At 42.0% G+C, this 13,380-nt stretch overlaps 1 pseudogene; it reads right to left on the reverse strand.

The window, feature by feature from the left end:
* Window positions 1–13,380, reverse strand: part of LOC117526790 — a 28,377-nt pseudogene that overhangs the window by 11,832 nt on the left and 3,165 nt on the right.

Here is a 13,380-nt window from a genome sequence, read left to right on the forward strand (position 1 = left end):
CGGAGGGGATGCGCCACAAGAGCCGTTCATGGCGCGGGACAAAAGCACCTCCGTTTGGTCCTCACAGACGGCTTTCAGATGGCTTTCAGGCGGCTTTCGGTGGCTTTTCAGAGTCGTGTGACTACGAGAATTGTGGATGAGCTGGACATGCCAGAACATGTCCTGTGAGGCTGTCATCACAGCGTTGCTTTGCGCCATGCGGGCTCCACCGTGACGCGCGGAATTCCTCCACACATCTGTCTCATGTGGCCAAAAAGTGCAGATGTCCACGTCTTCCGCAATTCCTGTGGAAGTCAGACGACGTCCAGGATCACACAGCGTCAAGTGTGGAAATGAACGGCACATTCCACTGTTACAGGAGTTTTTGTCATGGGAAGAGGAGCGGAGATTCCGCACGTCACGATGGAGCAGCATGGCGCAAAGCGACGCCGTGATGAAGCCTCACAGGACATGTTCTGGCATGTCCAGCTCATGCACAATTTCTCGGATACTCACACGACTGAAAAGCCACCGAAAGCCGTCTGAAAGCCATCTAAAAGCCATCCTGTGAGACCAACACGGAGGTGCTTTTTGTCCCGCTGCCATTCGCGGCTCCATGGCGCAATCCCTCCACTTCTCTTTCCATGAAAAAAAACTCCTGTAACAGTGGAATGTGCCGAAAAAGTCTTGATTCCATGTCTTCTGCCATTTTTGTGGAAGTCAGACGATGTCCCGGATCAACAAAGCCTTCACGTTGGAAAGGATCTGGTTTTCAGTGGGGTGTCGGCCTGTCGACGGTCGCTCGGAGTGCGCCGTGCTCTCAGCTGCTGTGGGCGGTCTTAAACCGGCTGGAGCACTCCTTAATCTGTTAAGCCCCATAAAATTGTCCCTGAAAGCCATCTGAATTTTTCGAATGGTGTCCACCTGGAGGTCTCTCACAGTTTCTGGAAAAATGTGATGCAGCAAAGCATCCAAATCGTTCAGACACCGATGAGAGGGGTGGACCAGTGCTCACACAAAGCCTGCTCACAGGCAAATGACGCAACCGACAGGCATGAAAAAACTCACGCATGCGCACAAAGGTTCAAGCTTGGCTGATGCAATCACATGTGATTCAAATCCATATGGTTTTTGCAAAAAATTATATATATATATATATATATATATATATATATATATATATATATATATATATATATATATATATATAGATAGATATGTGTGTGTGTGTGTGTGTGTGTATGTACACACACACACAGTATTTTTTTCTCAGCATGTTTAGGTACATTTATATCCTTTTGCTTTTTTTTAAGAAGACTGACATGAAATTACATTTAGTTAAAATGCAATCTGACAAAGTCAAACATTTTTATGAGTGTGGTTTTTTTTTTAATTTATTTTTTAGCTCTCATGTTGTTAAACAATTCCCTTGTTTTGTGACCAGTCTGCTTCTTGAAGTGACTGAGAAGAATCATGAGGAAGCCACATCAGTGGCTGTGACGCAGCTCTAGTTTAAGATAAATTAACAGTAAAACCAAGGTGCTGGCCTAAAAACCACAGAATCAACTGGTTCAGAACTGAAGCTGAGTGGAAATAAAATCCTCACCATGTCGATAACGAGCTTGCGAGGCTCTGGCGCTGTCGCTTAGTGAGGTTTTGGAAGATGTCACAGTTCTCCTGGTGGAGAAGCTTGAAGCCGACGGCAGGTGGTGGTTCTCCAGCACCGACTCGTCGTTGTACATCAGGGCCAGCTCGGAGTCTGAATCGGTGAGGATACAGGGGATGTGAACATCTGCACAGTGTTCATGTATACTTGTGTGTTTGTGCACTCACTCGTGTTGATGAGGAACTGGTTTGAAACCCCGGGGTGGTCGACGTCGTGGATGGCAGCAGCGAACAGAGCGGCAAGGATCTCCAGGTCGGTGAAGACGGCCTGAAAAGAACAAGAGTGAAAGCAGAAAGACAGAAGTCGGACAACTCAGACAACTTCATGTTTTTCTAGCAGGCCTCGAAGTGAAAAACAGGGTAGGGTCCACTAGTCCTAGGGTCCACTGTAGCCTAGGGTCTGCTAGTCCTAGGGTCCACTGGTCCTAGGGTCTGCTAGTCCTAGGGTCCACTAGCCTAGGGTCCACTGGTCCTAGGGTCCACTAGTCCTAGGGTCCACTAGTCCTAGGGTCCACTGGTCCTAGGGTCCTGCTAGTCCTAGGGTTCACTGGTCCTAGGGTCCACTGGTCCTAGGGTTCACTGGGTCCTAGCTTCTTTATAGTATTTGATGGTGTATATTACAGCCCCAAACTGATTTTAATGTTCACAAATAAATGTAATACTTTCAAATCACTAACAAACCAGATCCAGTTTTGTTCAATTTACAACATATGATTCTGTCGACATACACCATTAATCACCTTTAATTATACTGTTGTCTATAAACTTGTTGACTTCAAATCAGAAAATAATGGCAATTGTCCATAATTAAATGTTTTTTTTTTAATTGTCACACTTTTGTAACCTTACTTAACCTACTTTAGTGCAACATAAGACCTACTATAATGTGAAAACAACTTCAAAATGCTCTCCTTAATACTGGGACTAATGGACCATAGGACTATTGGACCCTAGGACCCGTGAAAAATGGATTTAAGTGTGTGTTGTGCAACCTAATCGAGTGCCGGTGTGGAGAGGAGGACGTGAATGGACTGTGTGACATCAGCAGCATGGAGGCTGTTATGATATGCTACGTTTCCATGGTAATGGTCCTCCAGCGTCATCACGTAGGTGACGAAGGTGTCAACTGGAATGCGGAACGTCTTCAACAGCTCTCGTTCCTGAAGGGAAAGAAACAATTCAGACGGAGTGTAAAACCTGTGAGATGTGGAGGCGTGTCTTTCTGCTTACCTGGAAGATGGCGTACATGATGCAGCTGAGGGGTCTGTTGTTGGAGAGCTCTGCTACTCTGAAGATGTTAAAACTCCATTTGTCCATGTCCTCCAGCTCCTTGTTAGAAACACCCAGCTTTGGTTGATGCTTTGGTTGATGTTACAGTGATTAAACATTAGAACTTGAATACAAATGATTTCATCAAAGGTATTTAACAACAAGAATTAGTCCTTCTTAGTGCTGTGTGATGAACCTTCAGCAGTCACGTAATTGCTGATGATTCATAGCCGAGCACAAATCAAGTGCTGGTAACTTGATGGAAAAGAAAAAAATCTTCAGACAGAAACCTTTGCCAGTTCGTCCTCGTGGTCTGTGTTGACCCCGAAGCGAGGGCACCGACGTGCTGGAGAGGCTGGAGCTGTGGGACAGCTTCCTCACGCCGCTGATGTGGCTCATAGGTTTGTCTTTCAGAGTTGAGATGGAATCGCCACATCGTTCTGTTTGTCTGAGTTCGGAACGAGAAACACAAAGTGAATCCTTTGTTTTTTCTGAGACTGTTTGTGGACAGGGAGCGGATTCTGCTGGTACTTACCCAGGAAGGTGCTGGAGATGTACTCAGAAACCTGATTTCCAGAGCGGCTCATCTCTGACAGGTGGGACAGCTCCCGGTTCAGCATCCTCTTAAACTGTGGCATGAGAGCAAAAGAATATTGTGTTCAGTTAAAACCTCGTTAAGATGTTTGGCACCACTTTCTGGAAAGGTTTGGAGATAAAAGGCCATTTTGAAATCGGTGTAAAATTTTGAGGAAAAGAAGGGTCAACATTAGACTTTTTTAAAAAGAGGGTGAATAAGAGCCTGTTTAAAAAAACTGGGGGACAAAATACTGAGGAACACAGCCAGAAATCAGTGATCTGTTGATTTACTGATAAAACACACGGCCAGTGGTGAGGACCATCTTTAGGAACAATGAGGTGGGGATGAAATGAAGAGGACAGGAAGGAGGCTTCATTCACTGATGAGTTCTATCAGTGATATTGGTGTGAAACTGTCCAGTACTGATGCACTATAAACCCGAACAAGTTAGAAGAACTCAAAAAAACTCACACTACTTAATTTTTTTAATTAATTTGAACATTCAGCATTACAGTGTGGACAGGTGAGACACGGGACGGGAGAAGGAAGAGAGGGCTTGATGTTTACCCTGATAGCATGGATTTTACTGATTTAAAAAAGGTAAAAAGTTCTCTCAGTCTTCGTTAGACTGAATGGTTGCAGCAGGAGATGCAGGTGTAACAATATCTCTAATTATGTCAAACAAAATTTTTGGATTCTGTCGAGTGTTAAAAACAAACAGCCCTCACATCTTTCAGCATATTATTAAAATAAATTAACAGCACTTTTAAATGAAGGAGGTGGACCTGGAGCTTTGTAGATTAACTAAAATATTAACATCTCAAATAAAAATCTCATTGAGATGAAAAGCAGCAGAAAGTGCATCTGCAGAAAGATGATTAAAAATGTGAGAGCAGATCACATGTGGAGCAGACAGACAATCCAGATAGAGACAAATTAAAAAGAACACAAACATGATCAGAAATAAAAATGTCCTCAGAATATATAGAGTCAATATTTAGATCAAGAGTAAAAACAAGATCTAAAACATGTCCTTTGTTATGTGGGGACAGACACGTGTGGATCAGATTAAACGAGTCCATCAACCTGATGAATTTAGCAGAAGATTTATCTGAAGCATCATCAGCGTGGAAATTAAAATCACCAACAATTAAAAGTCTCAACAGCTTCAGAGTGGCAGATAAAAAGAAGGAGGTCCGTGGACCAGGTGGATGATATGTTAAAACACAATGAAAAGCATTGATTCTTCCAGCTTTTAAGATCTGAGATTCAAATGATGAGAAAGTCTTACTCATGGAACTGCTCTTACAAACCACAGCACGTCCTAAAGAACATGGTGAGCTGAACTATCTGTCATTTTTGGGACAGAGTTCCATTAACTTTTGCCAAGTTTCAGGCAGAAACAAAATGTCCAGGAGCGCGCATTTATCAGCGCCATCCTAAAAGGAGCTGGAGCCAGGTTCTTCACACAGATGATCCACTGTGTCTGTAGGGTTCACATGCTGGCAGAGGGAACCATCACAGCCATGGGAAGTCAGGAAACACCTGACGGTGACCGCAAGACCTCCCGTGATGATCCAGCAAGAGAAACGGGCCGTAGGTGCATACGTCTGCAGACAGCAGGTTCATCAATAGGGAACAGCGATGTTTTCCCACAACTCCACATTTCCAGAGTAGCCTCAGCCTCACCTGGACTCCAGCTCTTCTCCCACTCCTCCATCTGCGTCCACAGGAGCTCCTGTAGCACTTATTGGCGCTAGCATTGCCGGCTAACAGTTGAAAAGGAAGCCACCAAGAGGGCACATCACCAAAAGATGAGAAATGAGCACCGTGATTCTCCATAGTGCTCCGATATTTAGCAGAGCCTGACAGTTGTACACCCAGCGAGCAGCAAGACCATCAACAGGTACACGAACAGCAGCGACGGCGAGTCCAAACACAGGCTGCGCCATCTTGTAAACAGACAAACCTACAATCGATCTATCTGGAGTAAGCAGGTATAGAAAATGTATGGATGGATAATACACACAGATCACTCAGAATGTTTCCTCTTTAAATGTCTTTCCATGTGTTAAACTAAAGATGCAGACTTTAACCGAAGCAGGGATCCTCTCTGTCCTGACGTTTTCACCTGCTCGGTGGTGACAAGAAGCGGTTCACTCGGAGTGTTTTAGATTGCCCCACATAATAACATTACATATCAAGTTAGCCCGTGATGGTATTTGCATTTTAAATCAATATTGTAACAGTTAATTCTGTTTTTGTCCTGAGTGAAAAGATGACCCTCAAAACATCTATAAATGGAGCCAAGGTTGAAGAAGGCCGGAGTTCCCCTTTAACTGATCCTCACCAGCTTTGCGAAAGTGGAAGTCTCAACCGTTTTTCCTGCTCAAGTACAAATTAAATAATGAGCAAAAACACACACACCTGGCTGCAAAACAATGCAGCAGACATTTGTCTAATTACTTCTGGTCCCTTTAAAAGTGGAGGAACCAGACACAAAGTGCTGTACCTCCAACACCGTTCTCTCAGTGTGAAATTAAAGCTGACTATGGCCTCAATCATTATTAGCATTCAGCTCAAACGAGCTGTGATGTCTACATTAACATTATCAGATATAGTAGTAGTAGTAGTAATAATATAATAATAATAATAATAATAATAATTAGAAGCACTCAGAGAGCGTAAACCTCCGCCAAGGTCATGGGGTCACTGACGCCATAACATCTACACGCCATGGAATCACTGAACCTAAAAAAGTCTAACAATGATGTTTGCTAGTAAAAAAGTTTCATCTGCTGTGACTGGATAGCATGTATCCTTAGGCTTGGCATCACAGTTTATTGCAACTTGCACCTTTCCAGAAGCTACTGTCATCTGAGCACTGATATTGATATGCATGTGCTTATAGAGAAAAACAAATAAGAGACAAAATTCAATTTATTATTCAACTAAACTGCAAATATATGAATTTTTTAACATTTATGAAACACTAAATAAATAACAGTAAATTCTGAAATAGAACTATTTTTAAGTGTTGCATGTGCTACATAATGAAGTGCACCTTCTATATATTCAGTGAAGTGCACCGAAGCAGAATATATGCGACAGTAAGGTGCTGATGTCAGCCTCTGGGTTTTCTGGATCCTAGGCGTGATTCATCACACCTGGGAGTGGGTTTTGCACCTTGTGTACTTTGTTCAGTGATGTGCACTGAACCAGAATAACCACTGCTGAGTATACTGCTGACTCATCATTTGCTTTGCTAAGTGAAGTAATCTGGATAGTGATATTCATTGCCACTAAAATATAATAATGCCAAATGATAGTCCTTCATCTAATAAATTCATTGTGCTCCCCAGCCCTGTATAGTTTGTCATGAGGGATTTCCTCTTTGCAGTGTGTTGTATTTGACATCGTTTACTAACAAGGCCATAGGGTCACTGACCCTAAAGAGATTCCCTCCTTTGCACAGTGATCTATTCAACAATTCAGTGTTACAACCAAAACTAAGATACATACACTTTTCTTTCCTTTATATTTGATATCCTTGACCATGAAAACATACCACTAGAACTTGGAATCACTTTTATGTCTTTATTAGTTCAAAGTTATTGTATAAAAATGTTTTTCGGTAATGGCGGTTTTTCTCAAATGACACCTTACTGAATCAGTACAGATTCAGCTACAATTTGGTGTTAGTTGTGCATCTCTAGCTTCATTTGTCACCTCACACTGACACATTTTCTATTTTCCCTATATTTTGCATATTCTGGATCACCAGATCCGGAATCCGGATCCGATCATCACCAAACTTTGTTGTTTGATAGAACATTTGACTATGTTACACCCTAATTTTTTTCAAGCCTTTCTGCCTTGTTTTTGTGGAGTTAGAAACTAGAATGTCAAAATTCCCCCTATCCCGCAATGGTGAAGAATCCTTTAAAAAATTCCTGGATCCGGATCGTGATCCGGATCACCACTAAATTTAATCACTTGTTCCTCTTGTCATTTCCAACCACTCCACAAAATTTCATCAAAATCCATTCAAAACGTTTTGAGTTATCCTGCTGACAGACAGACAAACAAACAAACAAACTTGACCGAAAACATAACCTCCTTGGCGGAGGTAATAATAATCCCTGCTGTGCTGGTCATGCTTCTTCAGTGATGTTTGCGTACCTTGTTGGAAGCCATTTCACTGACAGATCGGTGCGTCTGAATGGTCTCCAACTGGTCCAGGCACCAGTCCAGCTCCTCCAGTGTGTCCAGAGCAAGCTGCTGGTACTGCTGGTCCGACAGCGTCACCCTGGGACTGATGCACACTCCACCCAGCGGAGACCTCCTGTGCACACACCGCTGAGTTACGTTGTATAAGTGGAGCTACATCTGCCTGATATAATCCACACTGAACATTTACAGAGTTGATACTGACTTGACTATTGGTGTGGAGACGTTGGCGAGGATAGTGAAGTTGCTCCGTACTGACCGCAGACTGGCCAGGACCTACGTCATCACAGACAGAGTGTTGATAAGAATGTGTGTGAACAACATAAAGTTGCAGAATTTAAAGTTTTAGTAGATGCTGCTGTAGTAGTTTCCAAAGAACTGCTTGAGCTTGTTTCAGTGTTGTAGCATTTCAAGCTTCAGTGTTCAACCAGATTTGAAGTGAAGTGCTTACTTGACTGAGAGCTCAGCTCTCAGTCAAGTCAATAACATGATTGAATTCCTCACACATAGTGACCTATGGTGTTCCCTAGGGACCAGTTCTCAGTCCACTTACAGTGAGGAAACTAAGTATTTGAACACCCTGCGATTTTGCAAGTTCTCCCACTTAGAAATCATGGAGGGGTGAGAAATTTTCATCTTTGGTGCATGTCCACTGTGAGAGACATAATCTAAAAAAAAAAAAAATCCGGAAATCACAATGTATGATTTTTTAATAATTTATTTATATGTTACTGCTGTAAGTATTTGAAAATAAGTATAAATAATAAGTATTTGAACACCTGTGAAAATCAATGTTAATATTTTGTACAGTAGCCTTTGTTTGCAATTACAGAGGTCAAACGTTTCCTGTAGTTTTTCACCAGGTTTACACACACTGCAGCAGGGATTTTGGTCCATTTCTCCACACAGATCTTCTCTAGATCTTTCAGGTTTGGAGTTTCAGCTCCCTCCAAAGATTTTCTATTGAGTTCAGGTCTGGAGACTGGCCAGGACACTCCAGGACCTTGAAATGCTTCTTACGGAGCCCCTCCTTAGTTGCCCTGGCTGTGTGTTTGGGGTCATTGTCATGCTGGAAGACCCAGCCATGACCCATCTTCAATGCTCTTACTGAGGGAAGGAGGTTGTTTGCCAAAATCTCGCAATACATGACCCCATCCTCCCTTCAATATGGTGCAGTCGTCCTGTCCCCTTTGCAGAAGAGCACCCCCAGAGTATGATGTTTCCAACCCCATGCTTCACAGTTGGGATGGTTTTCTTGGGGTTGTTCTCATCCTCTAGACATGGTAAGTGGAGTTGATTCCAAAAAGCTCTATTTTGGTCCTATCTGACTACATGACCTTCTCCCGTGCCTCCTCTGGATCATCCAGATGGTCACTGGTGAACTTCAAACGGGCCTGGACATGTGCTGGCTTGAGCAGGGGGACCTTGCTGCCCTGCAGGATTTTAAACCATGACAGCATCATGTGTTACTAATGTAATCTTTGTGACTGTGGTCCCAGCTCTCTTCAGGTCATTGACCAGGTCCTCCTGTGTAGTTCTGAGCTTTCTCAGAATCATCCTTACCCCACAAAGTGAGATCCTGCATGGAATCCCAGACCGAGGGAGATTGACAGTCATCTTGAGTTTCTTCCACTTTCCAATAAATAATCATAACAGTTGTTGTCTTCTACCAAGCTGCTTGCCTGTTGTCCTGTAGTCCATCCCAGCCTTGTGCAGGTCTACAGTTTTGTCCCTGGTGTCTTTAGACAGCTCTTTGGTCTTGGCTATGGTGGACAGATTGGAGTGTGATTGATTGAGTGTGTGAACAGGTGTCTTTTATACAGGTAACAAGTTCAAACAGGTGCAATTAATACAGGTAAAGAGAGCAGAATAAGAGGGCTTCTTAAAAAAAAATTAACAGGTCTGTGTGAGCCAGAATTCTTGCTGGTTGGTAGGTGTTCAAATACTTATTTGCAGCAGTAACATACAAATAAATTATTAAAAAATCATACGTTGTGATTTCTGGATATTTTTTTTTTTTTTTTTTTTTAGATTATGTCTCTCACAATAAACATGCACCTAAGATGAAAATTTCGGACCCCCCATGATTTCTAAAGTGGGAGAACTTGCAAAACCGCAGGGTGTTCAAATACTTATTCTTCACTGTATATTCTGTTATTCTACAACTCCTCTTGGTCAGTATATATAAACAGAGGACTAATTATCAATGTTATGCTGATGATATGCAGGTGTATATGCCTATTTCTAAACTGGAGGATTGCCCAGCTGCACTGAAAAGCTTGATGCCATCATATTTTTTATTTATTATTATTTTTTGTCACTTCTGACTTCAGAGAAGATTTATTGGCCCTATTATACACAAATGTCTGTATGATCATTTACCACTCTCTCTGAGTGATTTTACAATTCAACATAGTGAGAGTTAAAAATGTTGGTGTGATTTTTACCCTTTCTATATCTGTGGCTGTTGTTTTTTAAATTTGCACTTAATTCTTTGTTCATTTTTATGTGTGTGCTTTAATGTTTTTGTATTGTAAAGCAATTGAAAATTTTACATGTGAAAATGTTATTATAAACATATAATATATATTTATATGTAATATATAAAAATAAAAAAATCAAATAAAAACATAGAAAATTGCCAGAGCAGTTACTTCCATACATTGAAAGTAACGTGAAATATTTCCATTTATGACGTAGCAGGAAATGCGTAACACCAAAGACTTGTCCAGTTTTCCCAACAAAACATCTCACCCTGTTTTATTTAATATTTGAAACAACTTGTAAGAAGTTAAAATGCATATACTGTAAATTCTCATCTCATACTTATGTTACCTTATACAGGGGTCATAACCCCCACACTGGAAACCATTTATAAAGATAAGTGATTATGTTTTTATTTAAAACTCACTTGAGCGAATGGTGTGACGATAAAGTCCTCTGCTGTGTGCCTGGGAGGAAAAGAAAGAAGTTTGGTAAAGAAAGAGTGCAATGAAGTGACAGCAAACTTTCATGCAAAAATTTTTAGGGGGCCACAGCTCACCCTTCACTGGCGAGGGAGGAGTTGCGTGAAACCGTTTTGGGCGACATGTCATAGTCAGAGTCAGAGCGGTACAAGAAGGACTCTCGTCTCTGACCCTGAAGAAAGGAGGTGTGCAGGGTGAGACCTGGACTCTGCGAGCCCAGAGGGGAGTGGCCTGGGGACACGCCGTTTTCCGCTTCATAACTGAACATAAGAGGAAAAGATCAGAATGTTGACGACAGCTTTCTGAAAATTGAAACTAGTGGCTTGGTCACCTGTCAGAATCAGCTTGTGTGATGGAGATGCGGGGTGGGATACGGAGGGGTAGAGTGGTGGGACGCGACACGTTGCTCAGGACCTCTGGCGAGCGGGTACGGTCTCGAGGGCGGAGCCAGCAGGGTACCTATAGGGTCAGAGAGCAGCATTAATCAATGAGGGGGCCCACAACATTTCCTTGTGTATATCCGTACAAACTTCTCCATATTCAACTCTGAAATTCTGGGTTATGAGAGATACAGCTGAGGACCAGTGAACCACCAATTTTGGGCCATGTTTGCATCTTTTAACATGTAGAGTGACCATAACATAAAGACAATCCCAAGCAAGTTGCTTGTGAAGCCTTGTTGCCAATCGCATTGATGCTTGTCTTTTAAAATATAACACTTTTGTGTCTGAACATCTCTTGCCATGTCTGTGCCGCGTTGATGTTCCTCTGAATCTCTCGTTCTGTCCAATTTTGTAACTTTAAACAGCATTTTTATTTCTGACACATCAAGTGTCTGCTACTGCACTCCGTTCCATGCCCATGTCTCAGCCCCATACATCATTGCTGGTCTTACAAACATTACCTTTACCCCAAACCTTAATTCTTCAGTCACACAACAGTCCCAATACCGTTGCTCAGTTTTTTCATCTGGACTGCAGTCTGTAGGTTCTGCACCCAATTATCCAGGCTATTACTTTATTCACTCTTTTCAACTCCTCTCTCTCTGTGAGATAACTTCTGAATCCTGATCCTCATTAACTCTGAAACAGCAGGTCTTCTTCCTATTAATCTTCAACACTCTGTTTTCCAAAGTTCTTCTTCCTTGAGTGTCTTTCTCTTTTATTCATCCGTTCTGGTGCTGAATGACACAATAATATCATCTGCATAAAGCATGTACTCAGGCACTGATCTTTAATCTTAAAAGTCAACATGTAAATGACATTCCAACAGGTGCAACTGCTCTTTACCTTTAAAATCAAATGGTTTTGGATGAACTTTCTCATAGTTTAGCAAAAACATTTCAACCATCTCAGTGATTCCTTAACTGTTATTCCCTATTTGTTGTCTTTGTGGAATTTTGCAGGCTGCAAATGTACAAAGTAACTGAGTTTTTATTTGTGTAAAGTACCCTGTGGGCATGTATACAGTAAATTTTACTGAGTAAATATTGTCCCAGTCTAAATAGAGTAAAATACACGCTATTATAGAGTGAAATCAGCTCTACCGTATTGTCAAATCAAGTGTTTCTACTCCAATAAGAGTTGCTTTTACACTGTGATAGAGTATATTTAACTCTATTTGGACTGAGACCAAATGTTATCCCAGAAGAGTAAATTTTACTCTGCAAAATTTACTGTGTACTGCATATATATAGTAGTGTGCAGGATGAAGTTTCCATTTTATTAAATGCAATCTCTTATTTCATTAGTGTGTGAGCAGAATGCAGATCCACCTTGGATTTGCTGTGGCGACCCCAAGTGCAAACAAGGGAGCAGCCGAAGGGACTTACTAGTGTGTGAGCAGAAAGCCTCATTTGAAGATTTAATCCCTTCACCTTCGCTCAAAATAACAACAGAAATAAATCAAAGGTTACAGAGATTATCATTTCAAATACATTCTAGAAAGTAGATCAAAGAAAAAAAATGCAGTGTACTATTTGTAATGTATGTTTTTTGGTTATTTTTAAATAAAATTATGTTTTTTATTTATTTATTTATTATTTATTTTTTTGGTGCCCGTTTTGCAGTTCTTGTGACGCTCTTGCGACTTTGGGCTGGGTGTCTGACCTGACCTGAATTTGAATTGTTTTATACCTGCAGACCAGACGAGAGCCTTCTGCTCCTCCCTCTACGCAGCTCGGACCCCAGTGTGGCCCCGGACGTGTACGATCGGCTGCAGCAAGAAGACTCCGCCTTCTCCACAGCGCCGACTGTATCAGTGTCATTGCCCTGTGAGACAGAAAAGCCATGACACAGAGAAAACGGATTCAAAACATAAAACACCGACTGAAACGCAAGGATGGAAACTAAAGAACCAGAGAGGCGGCTGTCATATTAGGCTCACCAAAATATTTTGATGCTTTGATGCACCCTCCTCAGATATACGAAGAGTGAGCAAATAAAAGTGGAAAGGAAAAAAGACCCTATGTGTGTGTGTGTGTGTGTAATCATGTGACTGTGCGTGTTCGTGTCTGGGATGAGGCCTCTACAGACTGAGCTCTTTGAGGCTGATCTGCACTGCAGTACCGTAGCAACAAAACACAGGGGGAATGGTAGCAGTTGCTAGGCAACGGTGCAGTGTTGCCTCCATGCTGCGCTTGCTGTCATCCAGACCCATATGTGGAAGGATGCTCAGATCCGTACACACAGAAAC

This window comes from Thalassophryne amazonica, chromosome 15 (assembly GCF_902500255.1).
Source record: "Thalassophryne amazonica chromosome 15, fThaAma1.1, whole genome shotgun sequence".
NCBI classification, from domain to species: Eukaryota; Metazoa; Chordata; class Actinopteri; order Batrachoidiformes; family Batrachoididae; genus Thalassophryne; species Thalassophryne amazonica.